General features: G+C 31.2%; 1 protein-coding gene across 13 annotated transcripts in view; it reads left to right on the top strand.

The window, feature by feature from the left end:
* Positions 1-510: 510 nt before the first annotated feature.
* LOC130899732 (bromodomain-containing protein 3-like) overlaps positions 511-12,796 on the top strand; it is a 76,338-nt gene continuing 64,052 nt past the window's right edge. For 4 of the 13 annotated variants that reach the window (XM_057809893.1, XM_057809901.1, XM_057809895.1 and 1 more), the window contains exons 1-2: positions 511-804; positions 1,014-1,195. The gene's annotated coding sequence lies outside the window, so the exon portion shown is untranslated. Of the gene's footprint in view, positions 1,196-12,796 lie in introns of all 13 variants that reach the window. The other 9 variants (XM_057809897.1, XM_057809900.1, XM_057809898.1 and 6 more) reach the window with 4 other exon arrangements.

The following is a 12,796-nucleotide window of genomic DNA, read 5'->3' as shown; positions in this document are numbered from 1 at the left end:
TTTACTTTAATAAATAGTATCTGATTATTCGAATGACTAACCTTTTAAATATTAACAATGACATATCACTTTTAATGATGTGACTATATTTAGAATAATTAAAAATATGAAAAGTAAAGTATAGTAAAGAAAAGACGATGAATCCTTTCCGAGACAAAATGAATCAAATTTATGAACCACAGAAAATTATACAACATATTTTGATACCTGTAGTGGTTCGTAATGAATTAGAAACAAGTCATAATACTGATGATTCCATAATTATTTCACGCTCAAGTCATAACTAACATAAGTTATCAAATATTAAATGTTCAACCTAATTATCAGGACTAGTGACAGGTAGTAAATATACATATATCTTGGCGTAGTTAAATCTGTACCAACTTATCAACAAAACAAATGATACATAATCTACTTTCAAAAATTCTCTTGAAAAAACAATATGCAAGGGTATTTGGAAATGGTTACCTAGACAACCACCTAAGCAGATATATATTTTTTTCATAAGTTGGCAGTCGTCAAGACATGGTCATGCGTATGTCGGTAATGTGCGCGAAATTTCCTCGATATTTATGTTTCCAGAATAGTCGTGGAAAATAATTTCACCATATTATGGAAAATTTTCTATTTTTTAAATACCCACAAATCCTGTAATTTATGTTTCTTCATATTTTTTGTAAAATTAATTCAAAGTATCGTATTCAGTGAAAAAACAAAACAATAATTATAAAGTAAATAAAGCATATGTAAATTTTATTTCAACAGAAACCATTTAGAAACATTTAAAAAATCTGGAAAATATTGGTAAAGTACAATTAATATCATTTCATTACATAGTATTTTATGCAGATCTTTAATTTTGTATATTGAAAAGAAGCCATTTGTATGACCTCAAAAAGTAAATCTATAATCGTTTGTCATCGACGATCAAGATATGAAATACGTGAATATATTTAAGAATTTATTATCAAAATCTCAATTACACCCAATATTTTACAGTATTTTTTAAATAGTTGGCCCTTTTTACGATGATTTCGCGAGGTTGGCGTGTTTGATATCGTTGTATGCTCTTGCGAGGCGGCCATCACGGCAGTTTGTGGCAAGCTTGGCCAGCGGGTATGTGTTAAGTGAGTGAGAGTGGTGTTGCTCCGTATTTTTCACAATTCTAATGTGGATTATCACTCAAAAAACGAAGGTAATGTAACTAAAATCTTTATTAAGTTGTTTTTTTGTAAGATTTTAGTAGTAGTTATGATAAAAACTAAATTCCACCAATAAAAAAGTAAAAATCTTATTGAGCTTTACTGAAGATACTAGTATGTAGAGCCCGCCATGTTGTGAAATCACTAAATAATTTGATTTACTAGTTTCTGCAGTCATTTAGCTAGAAAAATGTATTTATTTTATATATAATTTTATGTGTAGTATAAGGGATATTACATGTAAAATATTATTTTCCCGCCTTCAACCGCTAAAGCCACAATTAGTTTCATAAAATACGAAGCGTCCGTTGTCTACTACAACCTACTTAATGATTATAGTTCCATAGCAAGATAGTGAAGGTCTTGATGTACAAAATCATGTAAATATATGCGATCAAAAGTGTGTTCACTATTAAATGATTTTATACACATACAAAAAGATGAATATAAACCTATTTGTAAACAACTAAGAATGTGGGGTAAGAAATACAGAAGTGAAATCGGGTTTCGGTCCTCTGTCATACATGCAGTGCTCGCACATGAAAATACGTGTTCGAAGGTTATTGCTTATAAAATTATCCAAAAAGATTAGAGGTTTTGTTTAAAAATTGTTTTTGTTTTTAGTGAATATTTGGGGGCGTGGCGGTTTTCTAGTCGTGATTTTACCATTTTTCAAGTGATAAGGCCTATCGAAAGTGTAAAATTAATATACAAGATCAAAAGATATTGATACAGTGCTCTTTTTATTTCCTGCAAGTTAATGACTGTTTATGTTTTGTTCCTATTTGAAGTTGATGTTAGTTTCAGCATGATTCAATACAAACATAAAAATTATAAATCATAGGATCCTCGCAAGGAAACTTTTAGGTTTTACTTTTGTATTTTGATGAAATAACTATTATGCCATTTGATCATTTTTTTTAATATTCATCCCATGAGTATTTTGACGATTTTAAAGAAAATTAGTTCAATACACATTTTCACTGTAATTTTATCAATTAATGTGATTTCCAGCAAATAGTTGGTGAATTTAATAGTGAAGTATTTATAGAATATTTAATGTTTTCTTAAACATTTCAGTCTGCCTTAATTAAAGGATTCCTTATTGGGGACACAGATTGTTCCCTATTTATTGATACAAAATAATTCTTTTTCATTTTTGGTATCGAATGACATTTTAAAGTATATTATGAAAAGTATCTCATGCCTTAATGGGATAATTATTTATATATAGCTCATTATTTGAACAACTTCGTGTATATTATAGTTAGATATCTCTTTTTATTTCATTTGAAGTTTTATCAGAACCTTGGAAATAATTATCTAATAATCTAATATATGTGAATCATTTTGGTAAAAGAATGATAAGGATATTAATACTGGTACTTTAAATATGAATTGGGGAATTACTGAAACTCAAACAATTGACATATTAAAAATCACATGGTTTGTGGCTAAATTGTACTTTTGTGTTTTCCCATTGTCAAGGGTCATATTTCAATACCTGTCCATTCAATTGGTTGAACTCTTTAAATTATTTGAAATATATAATTTTATTTCCAAGGCAGTTTTGCAGATATTTTGTTTGCCAAAAAAAGTATTCTCATGAGTAGGATTTCAAGGTAGGTTTTTGGATGAAATTTAAAAATATTTCTCTCTCTGATTATTCCAGGTAACCTTTTGACATTTTCGATAAATGATTATCCTGGTAACGGGAGCTCAATGGCTGTCAGAAATTATACGTTGGAAGCTTTTTGCTTTGGAATTTTTGTGGTAAAAATTACTGCAAGCTTACAAATATGCTTCCAATGAGGTATTGAAAGATATCGCAAAAGCTTTGGCCATCTACATACAGTTAAAACACAGAAAATGTATCTATTAAACAGATTTAACTAAACACAAAACACTAATCTGGAATTCTAAGCATTCAAATAATGTGGGACACATCACGTCAGAAAAACTCTTCATAGGACCTGAATCTATCTGCAGCATCAGCTACAGAACAATGGAAAGAGCATTGGAAAAGAAGGGATATAGAGCAAAATCAATTATTGGGACAATTTACAAGGACTGAGACAGGTAATGACTCTTCTGGGAAACTATAACCAGAGAAGATCTGCTGAAAGTGTCAATCTAAATAAGAACAACCTGTGAATTCTAACAGGAGTCCTGTCGGAGCACTGTCGCCTAAATGGACATCTGAAGATGTTAGACTTGGAAGATAATGCAACATGCAGATTATCCTATACAGAGGACAAAACCATTATCCATATTCTCTCGCAGAGTGAGACACTACTGAACTCTAGAGCACTACACCTGAGAGTGTATGAAGTAGAAGATGAAGGTCTCTAGCAGCTAGTCATCATGTCACTAAAGTTAGCAGAATAATATGAGCAGCCAGAAAAAACAATAACATATTATTATCCCTTATTATTTTTGGCTGTGCAAGTTTTTGGGATATTGGCTATTCACTAACTTTAGAATTAAGTTATCAAAGCAGTGCAAGTTAAATGTGCAAAATCAATAGATAATGAAAGTAGAATGCTTCAATAATTAAATACTCCGTTGTTCAATTATATTAATTCTTCCTATTCTCGCATGGAAGTATTCTCATAATGATAGTGTTCTACTGGGAAAATAAGGAAAAAATAATTTTTCATACATTTGTGACAAATTCATTTTTTTGCAGTTAGTTGCAATTTTTAAGACAACTCATATAATCCAGTGCCTAACATGTGGTTATTAAGGTTTAATGTAGGGAATGACGGGAAAGATTAGTGGTTAAAGATTATAAATTGGTATTTAATTCAATTTAATTTGAACTTCAATTTCTTGAATCAAATATTTATAGTTTCAATACTATTACAGAACTTGCAAGTTTCAATGTTTTATTGTGCTTCTTTGATTTCACATGGCAACTGGAACAGGTTTTTATGCCATTTTGCAATAATGCACAGCATCAAATCTCATGTCTTCACTCTGTTGGAATTTCAGCATGAATGGACATTTCTATTTAGAGATGAAAGCTCGATTAATTGATAAGATTTTGGTGTATTTCAAACTTTTTTTTTCATTCCATTATCTTTTTCATTTGTTGCTATTTCCTTATAAAATAGAAGGTCGCCAACACTGATCTGTATAAATTCCAAATATTGAGAGATAGTAAATAAATATTAGTATATTGATCTTTATTGAGGTATAATTAATATATAATTTATGGTAAGAATTCTATTAGCATTGTGAGTAAGAAACCACAAGTTTTTATTTTGCACAAAGATTGTAGGTATGCCATTGATAAATACAAAATAATTACATTTTAATGTTCGTTTATTATATTTTGATATGTTGAGTTGAACAACTAAATAATTCATTAGTTATTTTATGTTATGATAGAAATTACTACATTTGTGTCTTCTAAATACAATTATTTAATTTTTCAAATTAGGCGAGAAATAGTATGGTGCAGATTCAATTCTAAGCCTTATCAACCTAATTGTCTTTACTTATATAAGGTGACCTAGTTAAAATTAGTGTTCCGGGATATTCCTTGGTTAGATATTGGTAAAAATGACAAAACAAGTCAATTTTAATCTACAGACAAGTTTGAAATATCAAATAAATTGTCAATATGATTACACATTAAATTAAAAACAACTGTCCCTGTTTAAAAAAAAAACTTTATTTAGAATGTCCCATCAGAAATGATACATACAGTTGAAGAGGCTATTGTTAATCATCTTCTGGTAGCTAACAGACAATCATTGTTTAAAAATTCAGGTGTATTAGAAAGTATTGTTCAGCAGATTGTCAATAAATTTGTAGGAAATGACAATTGTTCAACACTTGATATTGATAGACTCTTATAGATTTCCAAGGTTTCTTTCTCTAATGTTTACGTTGAATGATAACGTCAATTTGCTCATTATTGGAGTGATACACTTTTTCAAACGTTGTACACAAACTCTCCAAATTTTGCACGCTTAGGCAGGCATTGTGGGCTACCACGATTTTATTGATAAGAATTGGACTTACATTGTTGATCTTTTAATAATCGAAACACTGGAAGATGTCCTGACGTTCTATTTAATTTTTTTTGTGGGGCTATTCAAAGTCCAAAATTAATGCTACACCGCCTGAATCTCTTCAAGATGTTTGACAAAGAATCTTGATATAAATACTGTGCAATTATAGCAGATATGTTAGAAAAGATAGAGAAGCATTTTCAAAAGATTTATACAATTGCATGAAAGTTGGAGGTGGTTATTCTGTATAGTACATTTGTTAAAATTGAATGGTTTATTTGATATATTGTTGTATTCTTTTACAATAATCCGACTCGTTTAAAATAAAAGAATGGAATTGTGTGAATAATGGAAGTAGCTTCAAAATGATGTATAACCTAGCATTCTAGGTATTTGGGGGTTTTCAAGGGATGGCACGACATGAATGATGAAAATTCAGCTTCCTGTAGATTAAAATTGCCTTGTTTTGGTATTTTCTCAAAATCTTGAGATAATGGAGGTAGGCAAAGTTTTCTCAATATATAGAGATGTGAGGATATGAAGAAAAATATCTTTAAAAAAATCTGAATTACATTGTATGACAAGTCCATAAGCTATGCATTGTCAACATAGCAGAATCAAATTAAGAATATTTCAAAATTTGTTGCTAGTTTGTTACAGGAAGATTAATTTTGTTTCTGCAGCAGCCGTTTAAAAAAAACAATGATATGTCACATAAATTTTCTATATAGATTGTACCAACAAGTGATTGCAAATTAGGTGCTAACCTGTCAAATAGTGGGACAGGTAAAACAATCAAAACAAATTCTGAAAATTGAAAAGCTGCGAATCAGATACAGAAGTCATAAAGACTGAAAATATTATTTAGCAAAGTTAATTATAAATTATGCTAACTCAGGGAAATAATAGTAAACATTATATTATCTGAGGAGGAAGAAGTAATGAGAATGAGAAGAATAATAATAATAATTAACAATACACAAGTTCACAGAGCTTAAGGAAGCATGGATTTTATTGACCATAGGTTACAGAAATCTTTGGAAAACCTATGTAAAAGCTCACTTTTTGATGTGTCAACATAAGATTGTTTGATAAATAATCTCAGTGATAGAAGCCAACTGGTAACTTGTTGTTTACCATAAAGAAAACAAAAATATAATATAAATGTCAATATTTTTGTCTTATTCCATTATGAAATATTCAAATAGGAAATAGAAATTTATGTGACAATGCCAACTTTATATGAGCGGGCATTGTCTTTTTAAATTGCTGCAGCAACAAAATTGATTTTGCTGTTACAAACTAGCAACAAATTTTGAAATATTCTAAATTTAATTGAGCTATATTGACATTCGTTTTTCTATTAGTTTTTGATATAAATTATTTCCAGTGAAACTACATGTATTGGAAATACATGTACTGTCTTCTTTAAAATATAGGAAGGGATAGGGAAATGTTGACCAAAATTTGATAAAATTGCAAACTTCTTACACTAAAACAGCATGTTTTTCCTTGAAATCTGAGTACTATCTAATTTAATTAGATTTGAGAAGAAATTTTTTGATAACGTATTTATAATAGTAGTTATGCTGTTTTTATTTTAAACAAAAGTCCTCATAAATAAATTTAGTTATTTACAATTCTTAATGGCATATATTATTATGTTCAGTAGTACTGTCATAATTTTCAATTTCTATTTTATAATTCAAATTAAGAAATATTCCTATTAATGAGTGTACCACATTCTTCTAATTGTTTGAAATATTAAGTTGAAACGTGAAATCATTATCTATTGTAAAGAAATGGCAGAGTGTTTGTAATTGTTTTTAAACGAGTTACACCTAGACTTTAATTTTGTATAAAAATCATTGAAATATCAGGAAATTTATCTAAAACGTGTTTAACTATATATATTTATTTACCTATGGGATAAATATTTATAATATATATATATATATATATATATATATATATATATATATATTAGTGAATCACTGTCTCATATTATTTGTTAGTTGAAAAGTGTAAAGATTAATATTCAGACAAAATTTTCAATTTTATTCTATCAAAAATTATCCAAAATGATGAAACTGATGAGAATAAAATAAGGACAAGTAATAATTGTAATTGTAACATTGTTTGAAGGTTATTGGTAGTAATCAAACTAAATAAACTTAAGTTGCTATTATTTTCTTTGGAACTGAAGAAATTTGAAGGACTTAAGTATCAACTATTTTTTTCTCTGGCTGTGTTACAAATGACAGCTCTAACAGCATGTCATTATATTTGAGAATATCTGTGCAAAGTCGTCATGTAACACCTCTTGCTATTATTTTCTTTGGAACCAAAGAAATTTGAAGGACTTTTGCATCAACTATTTTTTTCTATGGCCGTATTGCAAATGATAGCTCTAACAGAATCTCATTATATTGAAGAATAACTGCAATGTAGTCCTGTAACATCTCTGGGGTTCAGAGAAGGTAAAGATATACCTTTCTCCCCTGTCCTCACTGTAAGTTGTTAAAGAATAACTTAAAGCAACCCTTGGATGTGTTCTATCTTGCAATATAAGATATCGTGAGTAATTCTTTGTTATTAATATAATTTTAATGTTAAAACGTGGAAGAAGATTCACAACAATGGATTAAAATATCTTTTTTTTAAAAGAGATAATTTTAAGGCTGTTGAACTCTGTTACCCAATATTTTACTGTTGTTAACGAAGAAGCTGCCTCTCCTGTACTTTCTATTACAATGGTACTTTTTAAGCATTTTTAGGTCAGGACAGGTACTTCTGGAACCATCCTCGTAACCTTTTTCTATTTTAAAGTTCAATGCATTGGTAATTTTTTTCTGTTGTTCTCTTCTAATTATTCCATTATTTTATTGATCTACATTTTCTCTTGCTTTTCTTTAACTTTGCGCTTTTCTTCCTCAGTATTCTATATTTTTCATAATGTTCCATTTTTTTGTCGGTAGCCATGTACTCTTGCCATTTTCTTTTCATTTATAGTTATTTCGCAGTGTTTATCAAACCATTGGATTTTCTTTCTTATGAATGTTTTAAATTTGTAATCTGCTATTTGCTGTGTCCAAAATATCTACTTTTCTTCATAATTTGCCAGATCGTGATATACAAATATAAACTAGTCACTAACATCCTTATGAGGAGCTTTGCTCTTGGTGTGCTGTCTTTTCAGGTCTTTGCTTACATTATTTACTTACTTGCAATGACTTCTCCCTCCATATGGTGCAAGTGTGTTCGCTAGGCATTTTCTTATAGTTTTTGGGGTAAATAGATCTCATCAAGATCTATTTGTATGTGAAAAGTCATGATGATTGACGTATGAGCAGAAGAGTTTCTGTGGAGAAAAGTATGCAAATGCATCATTTTATCAAAAAACCCAACTTAAACTTAAATTTTCATTTTATCTATTGATTTTTCGTGAAAATAATACATTTGCATACTTTTCTCCACAGAAACTCTTCCGCTCATGCGTCAATCATCATCACTTTTCACATACAGATAGATCTTGATGAGATATTTGTTAGCCTTCCTGAGATGATGGCCACTTGCGGTATCTCCGGAAGTAAATGTTGATGGTGATCGTTGTGGGGTGGCTTATCATACTTGTGCCGTTTTTAGTCCAAGGATTTTTCTAATTCTTTCCTACTATTGATAAAAAAGAGAATTTGGAAATGCCTCAATCAAAAGTAAAACTAGATTATTCTATGAGTAAGTAGGCTTCAGATGATAAATTATTTTATCAAAAACTTGAGTAAATGGATAGTGTCGAGCATTTAGACACTCGTTTGACATCGAAGATCGATACTGATAGAAAGTTTGGGTAATTAAAATCGGGTAAATAGGGTCATTTTTGTCAAAAATTGCGTCAGTCGATATCTAAAGCTTGTAAAGCTCCCCACAACGAGCTTGTTCCAACTAGATTTATTGTTTATGACTTCCTTTAGGTTTTTGACCTCTGTAAAACAAATGAAACTTAATGAAATGGCAAAAATTGTCACCATTTAGAATAAAAAAATCTTATTTTCATGGTCATGTGGTAGATGATCCATTAATTCATAAAATTATTGAAGCTGACAATGTAAGGTGTAGCGTTCACCTGTATATAATAAAATAGATATGAAATTTATATAATAAGAATTTTAGAAATTTAAAACGGTTCGTTGGATTTGGACACATCCTAGGTAAATAGCAAAAACGAGAAATTCCTGTTTGTTTAGCCTTGAATTAGTATTGTAAAATATAACTGTAGTCAATGAAAACTACCTGCCCTTTTCTTCAAGGAACCATCCATAAACATCAATAAACCAAGGGTCAATATAGCATGTTATAAACAAAATGAATGAAAGAAATATAAAGAAAAGTTCTGCTCATTTCTTTACGTTATAGCTCGATTAGCCCTTAACCGGAAAGGTTAAGGGAATTTTAGTACACCAGCGGAGAGGTGGCGTCTAGGAGATTACTATTGTTGGGCGTTAGGAAAATAACTGGAACCACCTCTAAAACTAACTAGCACCTTGTCTGCATCAATCTATAAACATTTTAACAATTATCTATACATTTATCAAAAATTAATGAAATTGCAGCTGCGGGATCTTCTCGCTTGTGATAACCTATCACTATTGTCATACCTCCAAGCTAATAAAAGAACGGAAAATTATTTTTGGCTCAGTATTGTTCGAAATATATCATTTCTGAGCCATCGACGCAAAGAGTTTATTTTCATAATAATACCCAATGCTTGTTTGAGTGAGTTTGTGGTTCGGCAAAATGATATTTCAAGCAAAATTTTGTCAGAAAATACCAAATTTCAAACGGAAAGCGGCGTGGCTTATTCGCCAAGATCACGTGCTTTAACTGTGATAATAGGAATTTTCATTTCAATATTATGTTTTCTAGTGCGGATGAAGAACGAAATTCCGTTCGGAATAATTAAAGCCTGTTTCTGACGTATAGGTATTCAGCAGGTTTCTTCCAAACAACGCTAACATTCATAATTTCCCTTTTACAAAGTTTTCGAGGCCCTGTTTTCACTAGCAGTGTCCTCTTCTTTGTTTTCTGAAACTCCAGAAGCTCTCTCATGTTCGCATTGTAACTAGTCGTATTCTAGGATTTCGTTTATATCATTAGCGTCATCTTCGGCTTTATCAAACCACTGCATCACAGTTTTTAATCACCATAACACATCTTTCTTCACGGTCCACCCATTAATTCAAAAAAACCGTTAATAGAAAGGTAGTATCTGGCAGACCGGAATACTTCTTCTTCTTCTTCTTTTTCCTGCTGTGTATAGGCATCATTGCCTGTTTTTCTACACGTCATTGCCTCTGCTCAGTCACCTGGGAGGTTGTCACTCCATCTTTTCCTAGGTCCTCCAAGGCTTCTTTGTCCTGCTGGTGATTTGTCCATTGATATTTTCACAATTCGTTCTTCCGTCATGCGGTCAATGTGCTCATTCCATTTTATCTTTCTATCCAGTGCCCAGACCGGGATACGGTGATTTTAATTCGGATTGTCTATCCAATTAGAAATTCGAAAGTAAGATATAAGAAAGCTGCTTAATAAAGTTGAGGATTCCATGGCATGACCTGGCGTTAGACGTCCAGGTGCCACTTTTCCGGTTAATAAAAAGTGGAACACATTTTCATTTGCAACAAATGTAAATGTGAGATTTCTTGACAGAGTTCTGGATGTACAAGGATGGTCCCAAAAGAAAACTCTAAAAGTTTTTTAATGTTTAATGAGTTTAGTACCCTTTTTATAATAAGAATCGTCATGCTCCTCAAAATAGACATTAACTGTCGACATCACCTCTTCATTGTTGGAAAATGTTTGACCACCGAGCCATTTTTTAAAGTCTGGGAACATAAAATATTCCGAGGAGACTAAAACATCAACGCCATGACCTTGCCTGCAGATGGAACGGTCTTTGCCTTCTTTGGAGTCAGTTCTTCCTTTTCAGTCCATTGGTTTGTTTCGGGTGTGAAGCTATGGACACACGTTTCATCCGTGGTTATGACACAGTGCAAAAATTCGGTTTTATTTTTGTGAAACATCTTCTCGACGCTGTTTTTGGTCCATTGTTAGCGAACGCGGCCCTTATCTTGCGCACAGCTTTCCCTTTTCAGTCCTTTTGTTTCAGTTGTGAAGCTATGGACCCACGTTTCATCCATGGTTATGAAGTTGCGCAACAATTCAGCTTTATTTTTGTGAAACATTGCCGTTTTTGTTTCATTGTGTGTAAACGCGACACCAATCTTGCGCACAGCTCTCTCATGTCCAAATTTTCAGTTAATATACGATGTATCGTACTTTTTGAAATGCCTACTATGTCTGCTAGCTCGCTCACTTTCAGTCAACGATCATCCAGTTCCACTTTGAGGATTTTCTTCAACCTTTCTGGAGTCGTTACCTCATTTGGTCAACCACTGCGATGCTGGTCTTCGCAGATCGCTTAAACTTTACTTCTGCATATCTTAGTATATAATTATTTGTCCCAATTGGTGCAAATTTATTGGTGTCGTGTTGTATATCTTTTCTTTAAAATAACTTTATAGAAAAAATCCCATGGGATGCAAATCAGCACATCTGGGCGGATCCTTTTCATCGAAACCAAAACACTTTTGGAAAAATTAAGACCCTTTTAAGTATGCAAACTGTCGGTGTTTTTATGCCTTTTCCAGAACACCCTGTACTTTCAGTACGTGCCTAAAGCATCTTATGAAAAAAGTAGTAATACTTCACTATTTTTTCGGCTTAAATTTGAAAGTAATATATAATAAATTTTATTACATCTTTTGTGTATTGCTTTATGACACATATTTCGGCTAGATTCTAATAAACATCTGGTACTTTCCTGTTATAATCCATGAACAGGTAGTGGGTAATCCCAAACAACAACTATGCCTGTCAAAGTAATGAAATGATGAAGTATTCGTAATCTATAGGCGTATCACTTCTTTTAGTTGAAATATTTCTTGAAAGTTATACTTCGAGAATTTTTGTATGAAAAACATTTATATAAATATAATAAAGTGTGTATGTACACTTATATTTTCATCTAATTAACCTGCTCATAATTTCCAAACAGCTGAATGTGAAAAATTGCAACTTTTTTAAAAATATTTTATTTACCACGAGGTTTGCTAAGAACATTGTTTCATACTGGTTAGGGTTATCGTGACAAGAACTTTGTCTATTATCGTATATCCTTTTCTTAAAAAAGAACACATGTACTTTCCTTAGAAGACTGTCTTTTAAATAATTTTTGTATTTGAAATGTTGGTTTTCATAGAGCTCTACTCAGCACTCTTCTTTAATAATTTTGGAAGTTATTATAGGAAATGATTGTGAATAATTGTGGCAACCACGCCATCTGCACTGGTATTTGAAAGTACTTAACACAGATTTACATTTCTCGGAACTTCTTTAACAACAATAATCCTTTCACCTTTGATTAACGGATACTTCACCCAGGAAATTTTAAATAACCCTCTTAATGTCCTTATAGCATACAATTAAACTAATCCTCCTCGATATACCTGATAC

The sequence above is a fragment of the Diorhabda carinulata genome, chromosome 11 (genome assembly GCF_026250575.1).
Source record: "Diorhabda carinulata isolate Delta chromosome 11, icDioCari1.1, whole genome shotgun sequence".
Classification (NCBI taxonomy): Eukaryota; Metazoa; Arthropoda; class Insecta; order Coleoptera; family Chrysomelidae; genus Diorhabda; species Diorhabda carinulata.
This window is presented reverse-complemented; position numbering and strand designations above follow the sequence as displayed.